Source organism: Balaenoptera ricei, chromosome 6 (assembly GCF_028023285.1).
Source record: "Balaenoptera ricei isolate mBalRic1 chromosome 6, mBalRic1.hap2, whole genome shotgun sequence".
NCBI lineage: Eukaryota > Metazoa > Chordata > Mammalia > Artiodactyla > Balaenopteridae > Balaenoptera > Balaenoptera ricei.
In genome coordinates this window covers 42,830,981-42,858,018 of record NC_082644.1, presented here as the reverse complement: position 1 = coordinate 42,858,018, position 27,038 = coordinate 42,830,981, and the positions used below count along the sequence as shown (strand labels likewise).

The following is a 27,038-nucleotide window of genomic DNA, read 5'->3' as shown; positions in this document are numbered from 1 at the left end:
CATCAAAACACAAGAAGAAAGAAGTACTTGCATTCTGGGGAGAGGGAGAGAGGGAGGATGGAAACAAACTACAGTTAGTAACAGAAAATTTAACTGTGTATCTTGAATCTCCTGAATTCAGTTACTGTTTAAATGAAAACATGAAGTAGCAAAAACATGAGAGTCAAACAATAGAATCTTTCCCACTGAGAAAAAGAAAGTAAATGTGGGAAACTTCTTCCCTCAGGACAAAACAGACACTAAAAAAAGCTGATCGTCACAGCGTGGAGGTGGTGAGGAAGATGCAGCGGGAAAGGTTGGGGGTGCTGGATAAGTAATTTGGAACGACACAGGCTCCCCTAACTCTCCTGAGTTCTGATACTTCACTCCCACCCCCAACAATCTTCCCCTATTTAGATACCCCACGATGGAAAGCTACTGTTACTCACAGAAATGAACCGACTCCTCTAAGCATACTGGGACAGAAGAGACAGCCACCAATCACTGTTCCAGGGTATCTGTGCATAACAACATCTACTTCTTTCCTTACGGGAAAAAAAAAAAAAAAAAAAGGAAAAGGAAAAATAAATTCACCAGGAAGCAAAATATGCAAAAACCAATATATATCTTTGAAACTTGTAATTAACAATTGATTTTTGTTCTTGGATATGTATCCCTTTAACCTAAATAATTTGGCATAGAATCTAGGACATAGTAGATGTTCAATAAATATTTGCTGAATACACGAATGAACGAAAATATATTACATAGCTGATATTCTTAAATTGAGGACATCAAGGTTATTATTTCTCTTCCAATGAATTAAGTATGACTCCTGCCAGAGTAATTTTAACTTGCATTCACTACACTTGAGGACGCTAGGAACTACATTTAGTATCTTTAAAAAAACCAAATCTGTACACAAAGCAAACGTGTATTGGGCACCTACCATGTCTAAGGCTCTGTGCTTGGCCATGATGGGTCACTACAGAAGCGCAAGACAAGGTCCTGTCCTCAAGTTACAAGTCTACTTCTCCCTCCTGCTCCAGGGGATGTAAAACATCAGCTAAATTAGTGAGGCAGCTGAGCCCACGGCAAATGCCCTTCATGTGAAAACATCCTTGGCTGTCTGGCCATATCAGAGGGGACCATGAGCCCAAACACAGGCGACAGCAGGAAGGACCAAAGGAGCACTGAATCAGATGAGGAAGTAAGAGAGACAAATGGAAGGGAGAAATGTGAAGTGATAAGCCTTTTGCCCTCCCTGAATTAAAGGTTCATCATCCTCCAGCTCTCAAAAACTTCCATATGTTCTGTCAGCTGTCCACAGAGGTGACTGAATTGTCAGACCAGTGCTGAAAGGGTCAATGTGGCTTTTTAAAAAGGAATTCTCCTTTTAAAATAATATATAATATTAATACCTGTTAAATATTATACTTATTTAATAATTTAATAATACTTATTAAATAATATACTCGGCAAATATTAGAGTACTATTCCACTGTATGTTTATAGCAGTTTGTTTATCCATTTACCAATTGACAAACATTTCCATTTTTTGACAAGTATGAATAAAGCCACTGTAAACATTTGTGAACAGGTTTTTGTGTGGATATATATCTTACTTTTTCTTGGGTAAGTATCTAGAAGTGGGATTTCTGGGTCATATGTTAAGTGTACATTGAACTTTTTAATAACTGCCAAGCTGTTTTCCAAAGTGTCTGTACTGTTTCACACTAGTACCAGTGATGCATGCAAGTTCCAACTGCTCTGTATCCTCACCAGCACTCAGTGTTATCAGCGGCTTCTTTATTTTTTATTTAATGGGTAGTGGTATGTTGTTGTGGTTTTAATTTGCATCTCTCTGATGACTAATGATGTTGAGCACCTTTTCATATGCTGAGTGGATAGGTGGTTTGGAACTACATTAGTTGCCATTTGTCTTGAATCTTCATTTGTTTTATAACCTTTGATACTTTGCTGGACAAATTAAAATTACATTTGGTATTAATTTAAGACCTAGAATGATGTTATTTTCCTCCACAGTGTATTTTCCCCCTGCAAAACACCTGAGTAGATTAGCAGTCTAGGACCAAGATTTGAGTTTTTGTGCAGGTTGGGCTAAAATCCAGATCTCATGCCCCCAGGATGTAGCCTTTGAGTGTCTCAAGTCAGAAGAAGGGATATTATACTACGGCCTCTCTTTTTTTGAAGGAGATGAATGCCAGTCTCCAAATCTTCACGCATCTGAGTCCTCAAAAGCTTAGCTCTGTGTCTCAACCGCTTCCAGTGAGTTGCCAAAGAGCCTCAGAGCCAGATTTCAGCCTGTGGCCTTTGGGTTACAGAGTGGGTCATTTCCCAAGGTCTCAGTGAAGCTCTGCTTTTCAATTTTCTTCTCATCATCAGTAAATCATCCTGTCCAAAAAGGCTTTGACTCACCTCTTTAATGCTAATTGTTTCCTTGTTCTAATCTCTTAATATCTCGGTAGGTCTCCAATGCTTGTAAGAATGCGTGTGAGTGTGTGTGTGTGTGTGTGTGTGTGTGTGTTTCAGCTTTTTAAATTGCCTTCAACTGGGAGGCTTGGTTGGAATCATCTAGTATGCCAGTCCTGGAATCTGGAATATAGGCTAATATTCTAATGGGGAAAATAAACAAATAAACAAGTAAATATATATTGTGTCAGGTGGTAAAAAGTGCTATAGAGAAAAATAAGGCAGAATAAAGGATACAGGAAGACCAGGGAGGAGGGAAAGAGTACTCAAGAAAGATATTTCCAAAATGATAACATATGAGCAAATAACCTTGAAAAGTGAGAGAGGTATTTGTTTTAGGAAATCTGGGGTGTGTCTGGAACAGAATATGTACAAGGAGGCAGGCAACAACAGATAAAAGTATGAGGTAAGAGATAAAAGTAAAAGTATGAGGTAGCTGAGGGCAAGGTCATGTAGGGCCTTGCAGGTCATATTGCCTTTGGATTTTACTCTGAATGAGATGAGGAGCCATTAAAAGTTTTGAGAAAAAGAATAACTTGATTTTACCTGCAATTTAAATAGATCATTGTTGCTTCTATGTGGAGAACAGACTGTAGTGGGGGGAGAGTCCAGTTGGGGAGTTTTTGAAATAATTCAGGTGAGGGAGTGAAATACAGTGGAAGCCTAGACCAGGAAAATAGCAATGGAAGTGGTGAAAAGTGCTCAGATTTTTGAAAAATAGTATTTTCAAGGTAAAGCCAATAGGATTTACTGACGGAGGTGGAATGTCAGAGGAAGACAGAAAATAAGGTTTTGGCAGCTAGAAAGACAGAGCTAGCATTTCCTGAGATGCAGGATGTCGGTGGAGAATCAGGAGTTTGACTTTGGACAGGTTAAGTTTGAGATTCCTACTAGATATTTAAGTCAAGATTTGAGTAGATGGTTGACCACGAGACCTCAATTTAGGAAAGAGGGCTAGAAATGTAAATTTGGGAATCATTGGTGTATAGATGCTTTCAAAGCTAAGAGACTGGGGATGGTATTACAGAGGGAATAGATAAAGAGTAAGAAATGAAAAGGTTTTAGGGCTACACCCTGAAATTTTTAACACTTAGCAGTCAGAAGGTAAAGGGGAATTGACCAGCCAGTGGAATAGAAGGAGAACCAAGAGAAAGTGGTGTCTCAAGCCAAACGAAGAAAGTGTTTCAACAAGGAAGCATGGTCATCAGTTCTTAGAGGTACAAGTAAAGCCATGAAGTGAGCAACGTTGAGGTCATTGGGCTATTTCAGTAGAATAATGAGATTAATAAAGTGAAAATGGTTCTTCTTTTTTTAAAAAAAATTACCTTTATCAAGCTTAACAGAAAAGGTGCTATTTATTATACCAAAATGAGATTTACTAATTTTCCTCCAAGGCAGTTAATGTGAATTGCATTGATAAGCCAGTTGCTCAAACATGCTTTACTTATTTGGAATAATCTCATCATCAGTTAAATTAGGGCTTTTAGCACAAAAAAGAATGAAATAATGTCATTTGCAGCAACATGGATGAACCTAGAGATTATCATACTAAGCAAAGTAAGTCAGAGAAAGACAAATACCATATGATATCACTTATGTGTGGAATCTAAAATATGACACAAATGAACTTATTTATGAAACAGAAACCAACTCACAGATATAGAAAACAAACTTATGGTTACCAAATGGGAAAGGGAGTAGGGGAGGGATAAACTAGGAGTTTGGGATTAGCAGATACAGACTACTATATATAAAATAGATAAACAACAAGGTCCTACTGTATAGCACAGGGATCTATATTTAATATCCTGTAATTTATTATTAATATCCTATAATTTACTAATTTTTTCAACCATAATGGAAAAGAATATGAAAAAGAATATATATATATATATATATATATATATATATATATATATATATATAAAAAACTGAATCACTTGCTATATACCAGACACTAACACAACACTGCAAATCAACTGTACTTCAATAAAAAAAAAAAAAAATTAGGGATTTTAGTATCCTAGAGAGAGACATACCTTTATTTAAGAAAGAGAGGGTAAATTTTAGAAAAGTAAATCCAAGCAATAAATGGCATTTGACAATATTGGCATTAGAATGGCATTTGTTCTTTTGAGCAAAACCCAAGAAAAAGAATTCTAATAAAACTCTCTTGGCAGCAGTAAATGACAGCCTTGAATGGTGTCAACTCAACAGATAGGAGTGCCTCCCCACCCACACCATGAAAAATGCTCAATGGCTTGTCCCTTTATATTATTTGAAGTACTATTTCTTTGGCCTCAGAAATAGCTTTGTCTACTTTAATTTCTGAATTTTTTTCATATTCTCATATTCTCATATTTATCTAATATTCTCATATCTTGTGATATGAGAGCAGGTGAGTATTACATAACTTTTGAGCTCTTATACAAAAGTAACATTTGGAATCTTAAAAGAACACAAACAAGCTTTCATGTCTACAAATTCTCAAGCATTTTCATAAACCTTAGGTACTACAATTATTTCTAAATTGTGTATATCTCTATAATTAGTTCTTTCAAATTCTGGTTTAAACATAATTTATTTTCTTTTCTCCACCGAATTACATTTATTCTCTAAATGTCTATGGAGAATAAGAAATTCAATTTTCTTTCATCAAAATGACTTCTTGATTGTCTTTCCATAAAAATTTTTGTTTCAATAAGATATCAAGTAAGTTTAAACTATAAAAGATATTTAAAACTGGGAAGAGTTCCTTTTTCACGCACCCTTTATACCTTTTGTGGACACAGAAAATCTCTTGGTTTGAGGAAAAATGAGGTGAACTAGTAGCATGGATACAATATAACATAGTGGTTAAGAATGATAGTGTTGGACTCACACCTGGGTTTAAGTCCCAGGTCTTCTGCTACCTAATTTTATAACCTTGAGCAAGCCACTTAATCTTTCTTAACCTCATTCCTCATCTGCAAATGAGGATAATAATACCTGCCTCACGGGGTTATTATGATGATTTTATGAGATAATATAGGAAAAGCACTTAACACAGGGTAGGTACTGAATAAAAGAGAAGTACTCATCACCATCATCATCACCACCACCATCATTAAAAGTGAACAATCTCCAAAGTCAAGTAGTCAAAAAAACAATCTAGAGTAAGCATGATCATCACCAAAGGTTGGAATTTGGTTTCACAAGGAAGGTATTTATTTATATTAAGGCTTTAATAATAAACACACTAAAGGGGAAAAGTCAGAATGATTCATTGCATTCCTTGTGCTGGAGGTCAGGTGTTTTTACATGCACACCTCAGTTAAGTCTGACAACAACCCCAGAAGGGAGTTTATATATGCCCATTTTACAGATGAGGAAATTGAAGCTCAGAGGGGTGAAGTGATTTGGCCAAGATCATGCAGCTGTTAACTCGAAGAATCATGGCTAAACTTCAATTCATTTGACTACACAGCTCTGCTTCAACTAAACTTCCATATTAGAGTTACTCTGGGGACTATCCAAACTGGACCACTCATCCTCATCTGGACTAGATCTGAATCAAAAGCATGAGCTTGTGGGTAGCACAGCCTTTATCAACCGTCAGCTCTTATTCTTTTATCCACAATCCAATCACACCAGAAAAACCCCAGAATTCAGAGGGCTAGTACCACACCTGCTGCCTGCATAGCCTGCCTCTGCCGGCTCTTCTCTGCCTGGAGTTGAAACATTTCAATACCCTGGACTGAGCAAATATGGTGGAGCCGGGTCTGGGCTCATGGAACCTCCTGCAGTCCCATGAATGCCACCACGATAATTACCATTCAACTTTGGGTTGAAGAAGTTTCTTGATTCAGCAAGGCTGGCATTTCCCCTGCACAATTCTTTCCAGCTTGTTGGCAATGGTATCCAGGAGTTGCTGGAGAATTCTGATAACAGCTTGCTGGTTGGATTCCAGGAGAATAGCTCGGATTCTGCTGAAGCCTCATCGGAAGGTGGAGAAACACTGACAAAAAGAAGTTAATGATGACCACTCTGGAAACTCTGACTACCTACACAATGCCCTCACAACTATTTATAAAGCATCACCTTGGAGCTAACTGAGACACCAGAAAATGAAACAAATTCCATGAATGGAAATTAACAGTCAGGCTGTGACCCACTTAAGTAAGTAGTTATGCCTCTTGCCAAAGGCCTGCCAGAGAGCACACCCTGGATTTTAATGGCTTGGTGCCTTTGTTTTTATCACTTTTAGATGGAAATGACACAACTGTCTCCTAATCCCCTTGCACTACTGTGCCCTCTTCTTTCCTTACCTTCATTCTTGGTAGCTTTTTCCAACTTTTTAACTACTTCATAAAACACAACAAGCAAAGAACTGGAAAAGGTGACTGGCTCAAATAATTGTGGATGTTGACATGTTAAAAGTTATACTTACCAGGCAATATAAAAGCCGTGAACCTTGAGTGAAGACATTGTATATTTCTATAAGTTGTAGGCAAAATTTAGCACACTCAGGGTGATTCGTAAATGTTCTTCAAGGCCTTCCAAGCTTGGGATCCAATCAACTTCTCCAGTTGTGTCTCCACTGTTATTTAATCCCTTGTCTAGCACTGTCCAATAGAAACATAATGGGAGTGGCTTATGTCATTTTAAAGTCTCTAGTAGCCATCCTAAAAAATTAACAGAAACAGGTAAAATCAATTTTAATAATATACTTTAACCCATTGCATCCAAAATATTTCAACATGTAATCAATGTAAAAAGTTCAAACTTGGAAGCAGGTAGTCTGCACAGTAGCCTAAATCATTGGCTTTGGATTCTGAGAGACCCCGGTTCTAGTTCAGCTCTCCTAGTGACAGGAATGGCAACTTTGGAGAAGTCTCTTAAACTCTCTACACATCATCTGCATGATGGAGATAATAATATCTATCACCCAAGCTTGGTGAAAGAATTTACTTAGATAATGTGCAAAGCTCCTGCAAAATTCTCCATAAATGTTGGTGATTATACTTGCTATCGCTACTTTGCTGTTTTGATCATTCTAGTGCAGCCATTCCCATCTATTAAAATATTTAGAATGGCTTCTTCATGTCAGTGGAAATTGTCTTTATTGCCACAGCCAAACAAATGGCAATAGAAAATAGTATTTCTTCCAACTCCAAAGGGCTCCCTCCGACAACAGCCACTTAGAAACAAGAGCTGCTGAAAAGTGATGGATGCCCTCCCTTCTCAGCCCATAGCAGGAACTGCTTGTGTAGCAACATCAGCGTGAACTAAGAAGAACCAAGCCCCACACACGTCCTTTGCCAGGGGGCTCCCGGTGGAGTTCTTGCAGACTGTTCAACAGTGTGCTGTGGGTGAAATTCAATTCTAAGCTCTAGTTGTGTGACTAAAAGCCTAAAGGAGCAAAAAACTAAAAAAAAAAAAAGCAAAAACAAAACAAAAACAACAACAAAAAACAAAACAAAAAAAACAGCCTCAGAGTCTTGCTTGCTTTGAAAGACTTGTTTGCTTCTGGCAACAAGAAATGTATGGCTCCAGGAGGGCCAAAGGGGCCAAGAGAGGCATTTCCATTTTGTAACTTTCTTACTAGCCAAACATAGAGGAGAGGTTTTCAAATAAATGTACCTTCATGAGGAATAAGAAATCACAGTAGAAAGAAAAAAAAAAAAGAAGCACACGGTTGATTGGTCATCTCTGCTCAGCAACACACATTTAGATCAGCGGTTCCCAACCTTGTTGGCACCAGGGACCGGTTTCGTGGAAGACAATTTTTCCATGGATGGGGTGGGGTTGTTCAGGTGGTAATGCCAGTGTTGGCTCGCCCGCCACTCACCTCCTGCTGTGCAGCCCGGTTCCTAACAGGCCGCGGCCTGGTACCAGTCTGTGGCCTGGGGTTTGGGGACCTCTGATTTAGAGGTCTTGTCAGAAAATGGTATGTGCTCATAGGACCCACCTTCCTCGAAGTCACACCTTTACATGATAAGCTTATTCTGAAAACAGTGCTGCTCATTTCCATGCGGTGCTTAGCATTGCTGTCACACTGGTCAGAGCACTTGGATAAGCTTCATTCCTCAGGATCCTGGATCCTTGACTGATCAGGCGTCACCCAAGGAACTGGTGCACAAAACAGATAATTTAGAGGTCAAGAGCCTGGCTTTGAGCCAGACAGACTCACCATTAGAATTTTGGCCCTGGTTGTAATTAGTTTGTGATTTTTTTTTTTTTCTTTTTGGCTGCACCGTACAGCATGCAGGATCTTATCAATAGTTCCCCCACCAGGGATTGAACATGTGCCCCCTGGATTGAGAGGGTGGAGTCTTTTTTTTTTTTTAATTATTATTCTTTTTAAAAATATTTATTTATTTATTTGGCTACGTTGGGGCTTAGCTGCAGCAGGCGGGCTCTTCATGGCAGCACGCGGGTTTCTCTCTAGTTGTGGCGCACAGGCTCCAGAGCGCACGGGCTCAGTAGTTGCAGCACGCGGGCTCTAGAGCACGCAGGCTTAGTTGTCCTGTGGTATGTGGGATCCTAGTTCCCCGACCAGGGATCAAACCCGCGTCGCCTGCATTGGAAGGCAGATTCTTAACCACTGGACCGCCAGGGAAGTCCTTAGCTTGTGATCTTGACAAATTATTCTCTAAGCCTCAGTTTCTTCTTCTATAAACTACAGAATAAAAGATATCTACTTCATAGGATTGTTATAAGAATGCCTATAAAGTGCTTAGCATAGTGCCTGGTACATGGTAAGATTCCAATGTTCAATGCTTTCCCATACAAGACTGGTGGGAGTATGTCTTACCAGTGTCCAGAAAATGAAACTAGAAAATTGACAAATGATAACAATCTATCCAATCCCCAAAAATTATACAACCAGAGAAGATTGCAGCAAGACCACATCCTGGCTCCACACAAAGTTCCTGAAGAAGAAAAACACCTATGCTGAAGAAGCACAGTCTGGTAGAGCTGGAAGCGCCCTTAGAGACCATTTAGTCCAAGTGTTTATTTTCCAGATAAAGAAATGAAACCTCTGAGAGGTAAAGTAACTTACCCCATGTCAAGAACTAGACGCAGGGTCGGAGTTCAAATCCAGGTTTCTTGATTTTTAATTCTGTGATAAGTTCAAGTTAAAACAACTCCTAAACTGGCAGGACATGAATCATCATCAGAAAAACCTCCTGTATTTCTAGTTCATCCCATTAACTATTCATCTGAGATTGTATAATTGTATCCCAAGATGCTCTTTCAATAGCAAACGGAGAGCAAGTGCTTATAAGAAGGCACCTTAGAAGGAAATGTCCATTCTACCGACCCTGCAAGCCATCACCATCATGGCAAAAATAAATAACCAATACAAAATGTAGACAGGGTTGGGATATAGCACCCCTGAACAGAGGGCTTGATGCAATGGTACCTCAAAAAGCAAGTATCTTTATGCTCATTACAGACAGTCCAGAAAAACACCAACTCATTTTCTGCAAGGCCTCTCCAAGGCTCTATGAAAATCAGACAGTTGTATCTGTGGATGATCTCAGGGCTATTGTCTGGGCTGTGAAAAGTGGGAAAGTTGTTTATTGCCATCCTCAGTGCCTGGTCTCTGTTGGCTCTCTGTAAATATTCACAAGTGAATGAACGAAAGATCCATCCTAATGGCATAACCATGGATCTTCACCAGTGTCATGGGGATAATGTATTTTAAGTATCCTCAATCATTTTCTCAGTAACTTCTGAGTAATCCAGGTGTTATTTTCTTTCTTTCCCATGCATCCATCTGCCTTAAAGATAGGTCAAGGGTCATATTGTCCTAGGGAAGGAGGAGGTCAGTACCACACCAACAAAAGTGTTTTTAAAAATTTAATAGCGATAAAGACTTGAAGGCCAAATGTTGCAGAGAGAAAAAAAATTTATAAATTCTAAAATCTCCTTTTTAAATAAGAAACAATGCTTATATGTCTGAAAATACATAGTTTTTCTCTAAGCTGTGGGTAGAGTGGACTCAGAGGTAACCCAAGGAAAGTTCCTATAAGACAGGAATAGAAAATAAATTTCTTAAACCAAAAGAAGAAGAAAAGATAGGCGAGAGGTCAGATGCTAGGGCCCTGGCTTCCCCTGCCCACCTTTGCTTCAAATTGGCACCTTAAAGGCTGTGCAAAAGAAAACTCCAGAAAGTTTGGGAGAAGGAAAACCAGAGGCATTTGTGCCCCACTCCGAATTTTGGGATTTGGAAGGAGATTGCCAGAGTACACCGTGTCGACGGGGGGTATGACAGCGGCACAGAGGAAGACAAAAGAGAAGTTATACAAAATAAAGGAGCTATACTTGTTGCACTGCTCACTGTTTATTTTGTTAAATTTTAACCCCAGTTCACAAGTAGGTCCGCTTTGGTTTGACTGGTTTCAGGAGTGCCCCTGAGGCCCAGGTTTAGAGTCTGTAGCCTGTGGGAAGGATTGTTGTAGATTGACACTTCCTTCTGTTCCCGATGGACAAGATTCTGCCCAGAATCGACTGTCCCACAGTAGAATTAGTCAGCCTGTTCTTCCTTTGCTGTTGGTGTAACCACGTTCACCTCCCTTTTGCAGCAGCGTGGTATAATCATAGGCAGATAGACCTGGGCGCTCAGCCTGGCCCTACCAGTTACTTGTTAGCTGTCTGACCTTGGGCAACTTTCTCTGAGCCCCCAATTTTTATTATAATAAAATAACAAAATAATCATGAATAATTATAACACTTCAGGGTTTACTAAGTGAAAAGCCCTTTACAAAGCATATAATATATATTATCTCATTTAATTCTCACATTCACCATGTGTGAGGTAGGTACTATGTTTAGCCTCACGTTACAAAAAAGAAAACCTGCCCAAAGCTGCACAGCTAATAAGCAGCAGTAGGAATTGAACCTGGGTCTGGCTGACTACAGAGCTTGGTGGCTATATAGGAGGACCCCATGATAAGGCAGATGTCCCAAGCACCTTGAAGCATAAGGACTCCTTCTATGTAATTTCCCTGCTAGTCTGTGTCAGTAGTTGGTCCTGAATAAGATCAGCATTGATCCTTGTGTGATCTAGGTAACTCTTTTCTGTGTGTGTATACAACTTTTAAACAAGTCCCACATTTATTCTGACAAAAATATTTGGATCTGTATCTATGACTTATCACTTTGCATTAGGCTCCATAATGGGGCTGAGGTCACATCACTGCAAGCTCCCCTAGATCTAGAGACAGATGCCCGCTGGTGACTGCGTGCAGCAGCGTACCTTAAAGCCCATGACAGCCCGGGCAGTTTCCCGGCTGCTGAAATTAGCCTGCAGAATCTTTGCAGGCAAAGGTGTATTTTAGGACAGCAGTACGGCAAGTGATCAGAATACAGACCCTCCCATCCTCTAACGTCCAAAGAGCCCATGTTCCTGTTTGACACTATTGCCTAGGTGGCCTGTATAGAACGCAAGCCAAATTGTTATTTGCTAAATCAACAAATATTCATGCAATACAATTCAGGAACTGAATGATAATGACCTTCTTTTAATACATCTAAATAATAATAAAACAAATTATCTTCTTCATAGGACTGTACCACATTTTAGTTAGCAAATTCATTTATTGTCAATGATTTCATTACCTGCTAAATTCTTCTGTGGGAATCATTTAGAGTTACTGGTAATAATGCTTCTTAATGAATTACTATGAGCAAAGGTACGACTCAATAACCCAGTATGGAAAGAACTTTCTTATCTACCTTGGGAATATTCAAAACAGAAGAAAACTTCGAATGTATTTGTTCCACACCACAAACCGCCCTGTGGCATAATTTACAAATCAGCAAGTAGGCTCAGAGAGTCAATATCATTCTCAACGTCACTCAGTAGGTCAGAGGTACAGCCAGGGTTCCTGCCTTCCTGGGCAGCAAAATTATGTCACTTCACCACACTGCACGACTGCAGCAGTAACTGTGAACAAATAACTCACTACTCCACATTTGGGGGGATGGAACTTAGATGTTATTACTCAGGGTATATTCACAGAAAGAATTCAATTTATTGAATAGAAAGTAGAGATGTGCTAGGAATCCAAATTCAAGAGGAATTTATTGAACCTTCAACATGCCAGATACCCAGAATCTCATTCGACTGTACCACAGTTCATGAGATTGATATAATTGTCCCATTTCACAGCAGAGGAAATGGGCTTAGAGAGGGCATGAAGTGACCCAGTTCACACAGTAAGTAATGGACTTTGTGACTCCAGCCCAGGCCCTTTCTACTGCCTCACAGTAACAGTTTATTAAAGCTTCCATAAGCACTCCCAAGGGGGAGAACTCAGGAGTTCCTTGGCTCTATAAATGTCCAGATACTACATCATGCAATATTTCCACTACCCCTTTAAGGTAAAGGCACAGCATTCAGCTCACGGCCCTTACCATTGAGGAATTATTCTTCCTTCTTGTTGATGAACTGAAATTATTCAGAAAGCTCTCGGATAAAGTGTGACTGCTGGCACGAAATATAATGCTAGGTGGAATAATAGTAAATTCCAAACTCAAGCATCTTCCCTACTGTTCCAGCTTAGAAAGCTTATTACCACACAGATAAATCCTCTAACTAGCTCAGAAAAAATATAAACATCAGCTCCTGCATCTTACCCATATTGATAGCTGGTCACATGCCAAATGGGTTTGCAATTTAGTGTGCAATAGTAAAACCTCTAAATCTACCATCTTTGGCTTGCATTTGATTCCCCTCAAATGCTCAAAGTCTCCACCATTCATTCCCATGCCAGCTGGGAATTTGTAACTTTTTACGACTCTCCCCTGCCTCTTACAGATCAGCTTCTTTTTTTGCATTTATTGTGTCAGGCTGTTATGTATGCTGGAAACCTTTAAATATTCAAATTGTAATTTAGCAAACTATAGAGAAGCCAGAAATAGAAGTTTGGATTTAAAAAATTTTTCTTATAAGAAAGAGCTAGAAATGCACTAACCCAAAGAGGAAAAGACTGAATCTCCTGCACAAATTTGGGGACCTGCTGGATATACTGTTCTTGCGAGGTGAACCCTGTTACCCATATCATGTAGCAGTAAAGGGCATATCATAGATATTGCCCTGTTGTCCCTCCTTCAAAGTTTCTCCTGCCAGAGCCAATGCCCTTCTCTTCTGCTTTTTCTTCCTAACTTCCCATTCCCTCTGCACCTCCACTGCAGTACAGCTATGGCCGTACCCCCAGCCACTGGTACAGCTCTTACCATGAAAACCAATGACCTTCCAGCTGCTGAATCTATTGGACATCCTTCAGTCCTTATCATACTTGACTTTTAGGCCATACTGTCTATTGTTTCCTCCTTCTTAAAACTCTCTTCTTTAGGTCAATAATCATTATTATTGTCATTATTGTTATTATAAGTTTGCATCAGTAGAGTGCTTACAATATATAAGGTGGTGTGTTAAACACTTTACATGCATTCTGTCCTTGAATACTCATAAGCCCATGGGGTAGATGTTATTATTATTCCTATGTTAAGATGAAGAAATTGAGTCACTTGTCTTAGGTGACACAGCTAGTAAATGACAGAGCCTGATTTTGAACCCAGGTTTTCCTAATTCCAGAACCCATGTTCATAAGCATTATGGTACATTGCCTCATAAAGTTTTCAAGAGAGTAAATATATGGAGACCTCAGCGCCATTAAAGCTAGCTCTAGATGCAATTAGTTTTTCCATTTTTGAGCTGGAGCAATGTTCAGAAAATAAAATCTCTTTTTCTGTGGAAAGAAAACTAGATAATCGTGTAACAAAAATGATAAAACGTGAGAGTAAATATAGACTGTAAAAGTAACATCAAATGAATTCTAGTCTTTTAGAAACGAATTAAAGTAAAATGGAAAAGAGTTTGATTATGTGCAGGATTTTTCCCCACATCTTGTTTAAAATGGTATTTGGTTTGCTGTCTATGGCAGACTCTGGAGATGCCTGCCCACACCCCCTGCCCCATGATCCCTGCCTCTTGGTGCTCACACCTTGGATAATTCTCTCCCATTGAGTGTGGGCAGGACCTGTGACCTGCTTCTAACCAATGGAATATAGCAAACATGATGGGATGTCAGTTCCATGACTAGATTACATTTTATGAGACCCCATCTTGCTAGCACACTTTTTCTAGAGATTCTATCTGCTGGCTTCGTGAAGTAAGTGGCCATGGTGGGGAAACCCATGGGGAAACTGAGGGTGACCACTTGGAATAGCCAACAAGAAACTGGAGCCCTCAGTCCTACAACTACAAGAAAATTAATTCTGCCCCAAATCTGAGTGAGCTTGGGCAGATTCTTCCCTAAGCAAGCCCCCAGATGAGAATGCAGCCCAGATGATGCCTTGATTGTAGCCTGAGCAGAAAACACAACTAAGTCAAGCTCTGACTCACAGAAGCAGTGAGATAATAAATGTATATGGTTTTAAACTGCCACCATTGTGGTAATTTGACATGCAGCAATGGATAACTAATACACAGCCTCACTCATGGCCTTTCCCAAAATTCCACAAAAATTATTATGAAACGACAAACAAAAAACTGGAAAAAAAATATAACAAGACTGAATGTCAATTTATTCAGAATATTGAAGAGACTGTCTCTAACTACAAAGCCAATGAAATTAGGTTGAAAAGAATCTGTTCTATGTCAATTGTTCTATGCACTAAAAGAACAGTAATTGTTATCTATTCCTGAATAATAAATCACCCCACATATTGTATGATTCCATTTATATGAAATGTCCAGAATAGACAAATCCATAAAGACAGAAAGTAAATTAGTGATTTTCAGGGGATGACAGGGGGGGAAGAATTAGGAGGTACAGGATTTATTTTTGGGGTGATGAAAGTATTCTGGAATTAGGTAGTGGTGATGGGTGCACTTCATGAATATACCATTAAAAACCACTGAATTATACACTTTAAAATGGTGAAAATGTAAATTGTATATAATATTAATTTTATCCCAATAAAAAAATTAATAAAAATAAATAAAATAAACATTTATTGTTTTCAAAGATTCTGTGCGTCAAGAATTTGAGAGTGAAAAAAAAAAGAATAACATACAAAAATTAATCATAAGGAAGAGAAAGCCTTTGTAGTATAAACACGAGGTCATGAAGAGATGTGACAAGCAATAAAATATATATGTCTATCCATTTAAAAAAAAAGAAAAAGAATTTGAGAGTGGATTGGCTGTGAGATTCTGACTTGGGGTCTCTCATAAGTGGTCAATATGTCAGCCTGGGGCTACAGTCATCTGAAGAAGCCTAGACTCAACTGGACTAGAGCTAGAGAATTTTCTTCAAAGGTAGTTCACTCACTTGGCTATCAGATTGGTGCTCGTTGTTGGTGGGAGGCCTAAGTTCCTCTCAATGTGGGTTTTTTTCACAAGGCTGCATGAGTATACTCACAACTCAGCAGCTGGCTTTCCCCAGAACAAGTGTTTACAGCAGAAACTAACAAAACCTTGTAAAGCAATTATACTCCAATAAAGATGTTAAAAAAAAAAAAAAGCAGAAGATATCACATGTTTTATTTCCTGCCTCAGAACACACGTCCTACACTTTTGCAGAAAGTAAGAGGTCTTGTTTAGATTCTTACCACTTTTATTTCCCTGTTAGGAAAGCCAAGGTCTTTACCAACTAGAATACTGAGAATACACCCATCTACTGTAGGAATTATATATATATATATATATATATATATATATATACAGAATATTATCCTCTATCACCTGTTTATTCTACTTTTTCTACATTGTCAGCAACTATAACTCCCATGAACCGTGTAAACATGAAGAAGTGGGGAATGGAAGAGGTTAATGGCCCCTTTTGTGAGTAAGATTTCCACACACATTGTTCAAAATGCAGTGGTTAATTCAAAACCAAAACCAAAACCCAAAGTGTAAAAAAGGAGACATTTTGGCCAACTTCTGCAAGCTTCTGATGATTTCAGGCTCCTCCGTGAAATAATGCTTTGTTTCAACCTGGTGATTGCCTCTATCCTTGGAATTATTAGGAAAATTTGATGAGGAATAAGATCTATGATTCATGTGAGTCTGCTTTGACTTTTGTGTTAGTACAAAGATTGAAAGGGTAAACAATGTCCCAGACAAGCCTAATAACAATAATAACATCACTTACTATGGGTCAGGTATTGTGCTATGCATTTCACATCCACGATTTCATTGAATCCTAACAACAAACCTAAGCAGTAATGTGCTATCATTATCCCACTTTATGTTGAGGAAACTGAGGCTAGAGAGGGTCAATTGACAAAGGTCTCAACTCAAAAGCAGAGCTGAGATTCAATCTATGCTATTGGATTTCCAAGCTTGAGTCCTTAACCAGTATGCTTCTTGCCTCCTTTTTTAAAAAAAGATGCATGCATAGACATATTCTGAAAAAAGTTTAGAATTATATGGATATAGAAAAAACCTTACAGGTATTTAGTAAAACAAACATGTACATAATGGAACCAAAACCAGGCTGGCGTCCCCTGTCTCTTTTGCAACACTAAGGGCCAGAACACAATGGAATAACATCTTCAGAGTTTTCAGGAGAGAAATGCTCCAACCCAGATTTTAAGAATTCACTCAGATAGATGTGAAGGCAATCAAAAGACAATTCATGTCCATGAGGGACTAAAAGATTTTACTTACCTATCCTCCTAAAAACAAGCAAGCAAACAATAACCTTTAAGATTAAGAGGTGAGTCAAGATTAAAGGGAAAAATAAAAGATGTAAAAGAATTGGCAACAGCATTGAAAACATTTTGAGATAAATCTAAATAATTGTAAACTTCACTACAAAATGGAATATGCTTGTTAAATTGTAATCCTGGAAGAAAAAAGAATATATAATATAAAAATAATCACGTTAAATTCCAGATTACATTAACAAAGACTAGAAACGGAGGTGAGAAAAGGAAGTAAGTGTTAATTCTTCATTCATATATAGAAGAAAATCTGAAAATACCATTTCATTTCTTACTTTGATAATTAGAAAAAATATAGGTTAACACTGTTTTTGAAAAAATTAAAGGAGAGCTATTAGTGATCTTCAAAAACAGAAGACAATAAAAGGAAATGATAAATGACAAAAGACCATAAATATGTACATGCTAACTAATTTCTCTATGACTCATTCCCTCATCTATAAATGGGACTAATAATACCTATCTGAGGAGTTGTGAAAATCAAAATGGCTAATGTATATAAAGCGGTCAGAATAATGTCTGGGTATTGTAAGTACGATATAATATTAGTTGTATTATAGTATTATACTGTATTTTTAAATATTTTATAGTAATACAGTGTTATCATATTAAAAGTCCTCTACAGTAAGCAGATGTTAATTTTCAAATTGAAAGAAAAAATAAATGTTACTTAAAAAAAATTAGACAATAAGTTTTAGGGCAAAATTTCCTTTCCTTCTTTCCCTTTACTATACAAAAATAATTAACTTTAAACACTATATATGTTAATGTAGTGGCCTAAAATTTGGGTTTGGATTTTAAAAGAATCCTTTCCCATTGCAATTGCAAACCCTCCACTTACTTCTTCAATGTTTCTACATTGCCCTTGGTTAGATTCCATCTTTCTTTTTCAAATTGCTCCCAAGGGATTAAAGGCACCAAATGTGACCTCGTAACTCCTAGAATTATAAAATATGCGTTAGTAATTCCGACACTTTGGCATTATGTTAGGGTTCCTCCCCCCAAAATGTGCCATACCCTAACATCAACATTACTTAAAGAGGGTCTGAAGATTGTAGCCCAGGAACTCACATTGTAGGGTAATTATAAATACTTGGAGAATTAGTTTGATAGCAATAATCATGACATAATTATTGTATTTTCCACACATTTCTTTGTCAGATTAGGTCCACAGAAATAAAGTAGGGGAACATTCAGACAATATGAATACAAATGCGTGTGTACCTACACTCCACCCTACCCAGTTAGGACCTTCGGATGGAGACAATGAATACCTGCAATGTGAATCCAATCATATCCTCTCTCCTGGCTGTGTTGCACACTTGGAGTTTTAGTTTCCAAAGGATATAAAAGGAGAAATGATGGGGCAGAAGTGGGACAGTTTACACAACTCTGTCTATCACAGAAAACAGCCCCCTTACAGAGAGGGGTAGCCACCTGTTTCCCTAATAAAGACATCTCAGATTTATGGGGAAAGAGAAGAAGGGGCAATCAAAGCCATTTTGTAACTTTATCCCTGGGGGCACATGCATCAGTGTTTCTGTTCACGGAAATTCTCTCTAGCAGAAATTCCCACTAGACCACAGCATATGGTCTTTTCTTTATTTTCTGGTGGTGTCTTTTTTGTGCCTTTTCTTAGGCATTTTATTGGAAAGCTTTGGGAGGGCATATCAAGTACTACTAACATGGAATCATGGAAACACATCACTTCATTTCAAACCCTTTTTTCATGGGGCTAAAACTTTAAAAGACGCAAACTAACTTTAAAATTGTGGTTTAGGAGACTTCCCTGGTGGTGCAGTGGTTAAGAATCCACCTGCCAATACAGGGGACACAGTTTCCATCCCTGGTCCCGGAAGATCCCACATGCCACGGAGCAACTAAGCCCATGCGCCACAACTACTGAGCCCACGGGCCACAACTACTGAAGCCCACACACTCTAGAGCCCGTGCTCTGCAACAAGAGAAGCCACCACAATGAGAACCCTGCACACCACAACGAAGAGTAGCCCCCTCTCGCCGCAACTAGAGAAAGCCCGTGTGCAGCAACAAAGACCCAACGCAGCCAAATAAATAAATAAATAAATAACTATAAAAAAATAAAATAAAATTGCAGTTTGGAATTATACCTCCCTTTTGGTTCTAAGCTTCAGCTTAGCTCTAATATCCTGGAATTAGAGAATTATGCTAACCTCCATGTACTCTCCATGCCTTTAGTGATTTTACTGATTTTTTAAAAACATTTTCTCTCAGTCATCATCTTTTCACATTGAATCCCAAGCTTTTCAACTTTGTTCTCCTTCACCAACACCCTACTGCCTGTGATCACAAATGCACTTCTTCCCAGGATCTTCATATGTGGGTGCACTCAGGGGGCTAATAATTGGGTGCTCAAAGAGATATTCTAAAATATTAGTTCAAAGTTTATTTAATGGCTGCAGGAAGAAAGTGGCTTCTATTAATAAAACCACTTGTTTTATATTAATATACCACTCAATTTATATTAAAATGTAACACCATCAAAAAATATTGAGGTGTAGCAGCTGACAAAATATTAATGTCTGAGTATTCACAGCCTCTCCCACTTCCTCTTCTAAGGAGGGTGGATTTGACTTGCTGGATTGGCGGCTAGGCTCTCCTTTGCTCTGCAGCACCTGAGAAACAGGCACAGTGGAGGAAAAAAAATGTAAAGGAACCAGAGAGAGTTGGTTATTCTCTATAATAAAGGGCTCAAGAAGAAAGAGAAGGAGAGAGAGGAAGACCAATCACATGGTTGGTATTAAAAAGAGTCTGAGGGAGAAAATAAAGAGGAATCATTCACTTCAGAAGCCACTGACAGGGTGTGTGTGTGGTGTGTGTGCACCTGTGTCTACATAAAGGAGACAAGGAGACAGAAGACTGTTCTCTCTTGGAATTTTACTATTTATTAAGGATATTCTCCCACCTTAGCATTTTGTCAAAAGATACTGAAAAAAGATGAAGTGCTTCCGATTATATTGCCCTAACCCTGGAATGTATTTTTTCACTCAGTAACACCACAGGGTGATAAGTCTAGGTGGAGCTCCAGATATATGAGGTTACAAAGACAAGGCACTTATTAGATATACTAACCATAAAAAACAACTTAATGTCTTTGGAATTGCCCTCATCTCACTGTTTTTCCATTTCTTATGATTAGACAGCCATTTGCCACTTGATTTTCACTTATAAGAGCAATAAATGATAACATGTAAATAAAGATACAGTTCAAAATATATTTAAAAACTTGTTTTTTCAGTTTTCTAATAGTAAAATATTTCCTAATTTTTTGGTAATTCTTTTGTTCCCTGTAGATTTCCTTTGTGACTTTTCAAAACCAGACAACTTCTTGAGAGTCATATCTTAAATTTATATATTTTCAAGGCAAGTTTACAATTTTTAGGTAATAAAATAAATGATCTATTCCAAATAAATAGCACCATGCCATGTGTCATGGGTTGAATTGTGTTCCCCCCAAATATATTGAAGTCCTAACCTCCAAGCCCTCAGAATATGACCTTATTTGGAAAGAGGGTCTTTTCAGAAGCAATTGAGTTAAAATAGGTCATTAGACTGGGCCCTAATCCAATATGACTGGTGTCCTTATTAAAAAGCCAATTTGGACACAGAGAAAGATTTGCACTGAGGGAAGATTGTGAACAGACATGGAGAATGACAGGGGATTGGAGTTCTGCAGCCGGACACCAAGGTACATCTGGGGCTACCAGAAGCTGGAAGAGGTGAAAGAGAATCCTTACCCTACAGGTTTTAGAGGGAGTGGGGCCCTGCTGACACCTTAACTTCAGACCTGTAGTGTCCAGAACTGTGAGACAATAAATTCCTGTTGTTCTAAACCGTCCAGTTTGTGGTACTTTGTTATGGCAACCCTCGGAAATAAATAAATCATGTATTAAACAGTCTTAGCATTTTGGTCGACTACGGTGACTGTCACGAGGGAACTATGGGCTGGATGTTCCTAGGATTGCTGTGGTCTCTCAATGTGCCAGGTAATTTGCAGTCACTCACTGTGAAAGTACTTGGCAGGTCAGTGTCTTCTCTGTAAGGAGCTTTTTCTTTTCTCTTCTTTTTTCTTTCTTCCTTCTTTCCTTTTCCCCTCCCTTCCTCCCTTCCTCCCTCCCTTCCTTCCTTCCTTCTTTCCTTCTTTTCTTTCTTCCTTCCTTCTTTTTTAGGTTCAACTTCATTATGCACTCTCCCTCAGCAAGAGTGGATCAATTTGCATTTTTCTAGTTATGTAAGGAGTTGCTTATGGAAATCTGAATTAATAGGGACCACATTTTCAATGCCTTCTAACTTAATTTTAGCATTTCAGCCCGAAGCCAGGTTAGCCTCCTGGCTCATTGTCAACCACTTAACATGGCTTTTGGTTCACCCCATCCCCTCATCTCAGCTCTGGGGCAGGGCTCAGGAGTAGGGTGAAAATGTCCATTCTTACCAATGTTTTGTTAAATTGAAATTTTAGTTGTTTTAATTATGCCCAAGCAAAATCTTCCTGGATATATCACAACGGCTAAGTCAGAATAACTTGATCACTATGTCAAACACCTGCCCCAAACTAGCAGTGTAACAGCAAGATAGCAACACTGGTGTCCAGAGACACTGGAAGTGATCCACTATGTCTGCTGCCTGAAGGTTGGGAGAAAAACAACATTTTGTGAGATGCCTTAGGGATCTTCCTCTACCCCAACACACTCCCTCCCCCACCCCAGACACACTCCAATCCCAAGATCTGAAGGGAGGCCTTAGATGGGGCTAGAATTCTGGAAATCCAACTAGAAAATATCAAGACATAGGAAATGCCGTACTCCAACTGCACTCCAGGTTAGTGCTACTGGGTGGTCACACCAAAATAGTTACAAGGCAGTAAGTGATTAAGTGTTGGGAGGATTGTAATGATCTGTATTCAGCCATTTGGGTAACAACTTCACAGTCTTTACCATAGTCCCCTATGACCTGTACTTTTCTTTAAATCTACTTTTGAAGTAGATCAACTGCAACATGTCCATAGCTCTTCTCCCCTCTTGGCATCCATGCCCCTTGCAACATGACTTTGTAGCTTCTCCCACTTCCAGGGTGGGAATGGCCTTGGGAGTTGCTCCAACCAATAGAATGCAGCAGAAGTGATGGTGTGCCAGTTCCCCGTGGCCTCAAGAGGATTTTCATGATTCTGCTGCATCAGTTGGACCCCTGGCTCTGCCATAGGAAGAGCCTGACAACACTAATGGGGGATAATGTGCCACATGGAGGAGAAGGAAGGGACTCCAGCTGACAGCCAGCAACCCCCAGAGGCCCAACCATTTAGCAAACCTGCAGCTGACTGACCACAGACACATGAAGGAACCCAGCTGACTTCACTCCAACTGAATCCAGCCCAAACTACCGACCCAGAGAATCATGAGCTCAGTAAAGTATCCTTCTTTTAAGCCATTGTGTTGGATTAGTTTGTTTTACAGCAATAATGAAATGATACAGCTTTCAATTAAATCGCCTTTAAAAAAAAATCTGTGAAATCATGAGTCTGATATGCTAGTAATACATTTTCCTAAAACACAATAAAATGAATACATAATTATTAAATTCTCTAACAAATATTAAAGAAGTTAGGAAGAAGAAGAAACTATTTCAGGCAAGGTGTGTGGTCAAGAGGACATTTAGAGAGGAGAGGAATTTAACTAGATTTGGAAAAACATGTCAGGACCAAAAATGTGGAACAGAGAGGAGAGGATATTCTACAAATAAGAAGTGTATCTGTGGGATAGTGAATAAATAAGCTTGGTTGAGACATTGTTTTGGTTTTGTCTCTTTGTGAAGTTCTAAATCTGGAAAAAAGAATTTGGCTTTGAGAAAAACTTTAATGGAGGCTAATGCTTTCAGTTGAATAACAAAAAAAAAAATCACCATCTGTTATTTCAAGCTCAGGCCAATGCATTTCAACACATTCTAACCTCACTTTTAACCTAAAAGGATTGATTTTTAAGGATCATAACTCTCTTTTAAAGTCCTTTTCTTTTGTCATAAGGAACAGAGAATGACTTGCCATTCCTACATGAAGTAATTTAAGACCCAGCGTTAAGGCAGATTCTAGAGCTGGTAATAAGGTAAATAGAAAATGCAGATGACCAGAACTTAGGGCACCAGCTGATGCTCTTATTCAGAGGCTAAAGAGCTGTGTTACTTTGGGCAAGTGACATGTCTCTGGATCTCAGCCTCCTCATCCATCAAACACTTGAGGTTAAACCAAATGATCTCTAAGATCCCTTCCAGCTCTAGAATTCTGTCATTCTCTGTCAGTGATTCAGCAAGACAAGCAGTCATCAAGAGATGGTCAAATTCAGTGCTGATTCAGTCCACTGGGCAGGAAGTACTTCTGAGTTCTTAAGGGCAGAACATAGTGTGGAGTCCTGGTTTGCCAAGTGATGCTCAATGTATAATAGCTCAGTGTAACTCAGGCTCTTCCCTCGTGTGTGTGTGTGTGTGTGTGTGTGTGTGTGTTGGGGTGAGGGTGAATAACGAAGACGTTAGGGTCTTATGACTATATTATATTCAGTCTGAAAGATTACCATGCCACTAAGAAGCACTTAGGATATTATTGGAGGTTGATTCACACTTTGCTGGCAAATACTGGTTGGGGTAAGCAAATTTCTAAAGCCAGAACATCCTTAAAGGGAGCTCCGGTGATCCTGTCGTGGGATAAGGCACAGCATTCAAAACAGAGCCTAGGGTCACTGGTGTGAATGATAAATGGGAAAGGAGAAGGAGAAAAGAAAGCTGCCTCATAATCACCACTTGTTCAACATCCATTCATTCAATCTAGTCCTTTCCATATAGCAAGGAACAAAACCCACAAAAACTTCTGCCCTTCCGGATCTTACAATCTGTTCCCACATATTCCTTCTGAGACTTGTATGTTATGCACACCTCTGTTCTGTGGTGTTTGTTGTTCTGCTTGTTTGCTTCCTTTTGTTTTCTTTGGGTGGACAGTAAAGAGTTGGCAGGGTTGGGGGTAACTTTCAGGCGGGGACGACTGGGGGACTGAGAACATCTGAGGATGCTTACTTGGTTTTCAAAGTCTGACTCAACTCTTTTGTGCATTTAATCACCAACAGAGATATAGAGAACCAGATACAGAGAACCAACTGTACAGAAGCTAGGCTCTACAGTTTAAAAAAGTAAATAAACCAGAGTCCCTGCCCCAAAGATATTCACAGCTTAGTTTTCCCTAGTGAGAGAAAGAGACATGAAAATACATGATTACAATTTGATATGATCTACCTACAACAGGATGCACAAAGAGTAAACTCCAAAGAGGGAAGCAGTTAACTCTGCTGGGGAAAACTTCAGGGACCTCTTCCCAGAGGAGGTTTGGTAGCATGGGTTTTGAAGAATGAGGAGAAGTTTTGTTGCAGGCTGAGGGGACAGCAGGTGCACAGTAACAACAGGGAGGGCGGCTGCATTATGTCTGGCAAGTGGTGGTGGTTCTGTGTGGGCAGGGCAAGCAATCATTCTCCACCATTCTGCATATCAAGATCACCTAGAGAGCTTTTAAAACTGCAGATTCCTTGACCCTACCACCAGCTTGATTAAATCAGAATTTTAGGGGTGGAGCACGGACCTCCATGAAATTTTAAAATTAAAATTTTAAAGCTCTCCAGGTGATTCTAAGGTGCAGCCAGGGTAGAGGACTATTAGACTAGAACGGTACTTCTCAAACATTAATGTCACAGGAATCACCTGAGGCTCTTTTTCATGCAGATTCTGATTCAGCAGGTCTGGTGTGGGCCAGAGCACCTGCATTTCTCACTGGCTTCCAGGTGATGTTGATGCTGCTGGTGCACAGAACAGTCGAGGGTGTGGCTGGATCAGTAGTTTCCAAAGTATGCTGCCCAGACCAGCAGCGTCACCTGGGAACATGGAAGAAACAGAATTTCAGATCCCACCTCAGATGTACTGAATTAGAAACTCTGAGGATCGGGATCCAGAAATCTGTTTTTTCAAGCCTTCTAGACAATTCCGATGCAGCTTCATTCAAGTCACAATACTGTTAGAAAACCACTGGGCTAGAGGATTAAAAGGTTGGGTAATGGTGTTGAAAAATACTAGAAATGCACATGGGGTCCCAGTTACAAAGAAGCTGGTATATATATATAAAGAGTTAGAACTTTATCCCATAGGCAACAGGAAGCCCTTGGACAGTTTTAGGAAGTGGAGTAATCTAATTTAAAGTGATGTTTTGAGAACGATCTCTCAGGTAAAAATGTCCCTTTGAGGCACTTCCCAACTATGGTACAAAATGTCCCAGTTGCCTTGATGCCACAGGCCCCTACAGAAAGCGCAGCCCGACTTCCTGGTTTCTGACCTGCCACTTGTCCATGAAGTCTCCCTCTCTCCCGAGTCCCTTTCGATGATTACTTCCTCTGGTTGTTCATCCCCCTTGACTTGACTTTTCCTGGGGCCAGGGCCTCTTGGGTTGCCCCTCCTTGAGTTAAGCACTGCATTCCAGCGCCACCCCCATTCCCATGCCACACCTTCCTCCCACCCTGACCTGAATGCAGTGCCCAGGTCCTGGCTTGTCTGGGGGGCGGCACTAGACAGAAAGAGCTGAGAGTCTGGGACTGTGAGTCTGGCTGGCAGGGAATTGCTAGGTGACCAAGGCCAAGCCACTTACCTCTAGGCTTCAGCTGTTTCATTTATTTAATCCAGGCTCAGGAACTGGATTAAACAATCATTAAGGAGACCCAGTATAAAGCTCTATAATTCCACAGAAAGCCTTTGCTGGGCAGGATTACTTTACTGAAAATATATTGTGCAATCACAAGTCTTTTTTCCTGGACATAAAAGAAGTTTACTTTTAAAAAATATAGAACCTATCTTTATAAGCCCAATATTAAGGTACAGAAGGATAATACTTTAGAAATATTAATGTCTTGCCCCCAGATTTCTCCCCTTTGCCCTTCTTTCCTGTTCCAGTAAGTAGACAATCCTGTGCTTATTGCCGTGGGGAGAGAAGTGACACATCCGAATAAAGGAAAAAAAGGGTGTCATCCCTGCTTTGGTTTCCATAAGTCTAAGCCTTTAGGGCAGAGGCTGCAAAGTGGCAGCCCTTCGGGCAAAACTGGGCCACAGATGTTTTTATGTTTGATCTGCAGTGATTTTTTTTTTCCCAAAATAAGTTAATTTCCAACATTTAAAAATCAGAAAGGTTTTACATAAGGTGAAAATTTCCAGCTTCTTCTCGAAAAACAAATTGGAAAATTTGGCAACTTTGGACCTCAAAGAGAGGTCCAAAGCACCCTCTTTCTGATCAATGAGTCCTGGAAAGAAGCAAGAGCACAGAGGCTTAGCTTGGGTAAGGCAGAGCCACGAGCAGCTCCAGGGACTCATCGTAAAGATAGCAGGGAGGTCTGCCAGGGCCAGGACCAGAGGATAGACAGCTCAGGGGTGACACTGTTGTCCCATGGCCAACGGCTCAATGAGACAAAGGGTGGATCTCAGCAGATGACCTTGTGGAAAAATGCCACCGAGGATAGATGCTTCTTATTACACTCCTTGGTCCTAGTTGGGCACCCCGTCCTAGGGAAACACCTGGAATTGAGGTACAATCCCCTGGGGCAGAGAGAGAAATAGAAAATCTCAAACATAGAGATTAAGTCTCTGCCACAAGAATGGAATGGGGGCTCAGATAGAAATTAATTTCCATTTTAGAAAAGTCAAAGAAATGTATATTTCCTGCATGCCTCAGTTTGGGACTTAGATATGTACCCATGATAAAAGAATGAAGGATTTTACTTATATACTTGTTTTTT

General features: G+C 39.5%; 1 long non-coding RNA gene across 1 annotated transcript; it reads right to left on the bottom strand.

The window, feature by feature from the left end:
- Positions 1 to 472: 472 nt before the first annotated feature.
- Positions 473 to 25,034, bottom strand: LOC132367019 (uncharacterized). Its single transcript, XR_009503640.1, has 5 exons — positions 24,967 to 25,034; positions 8,423 to 8,583; positions 6,902 to 7,136; positions 6,285 to 6,469; positions 473 to 524 (listed from the first exon to the last, which is right to left on the bottom strand). It is a non-coding gene; the product is annotated as an uncharacterized LOC132367019 (long non-coding RNA).
- Positions 25,035 to 27,038: the final 2,004 nt, after the last annotated feature.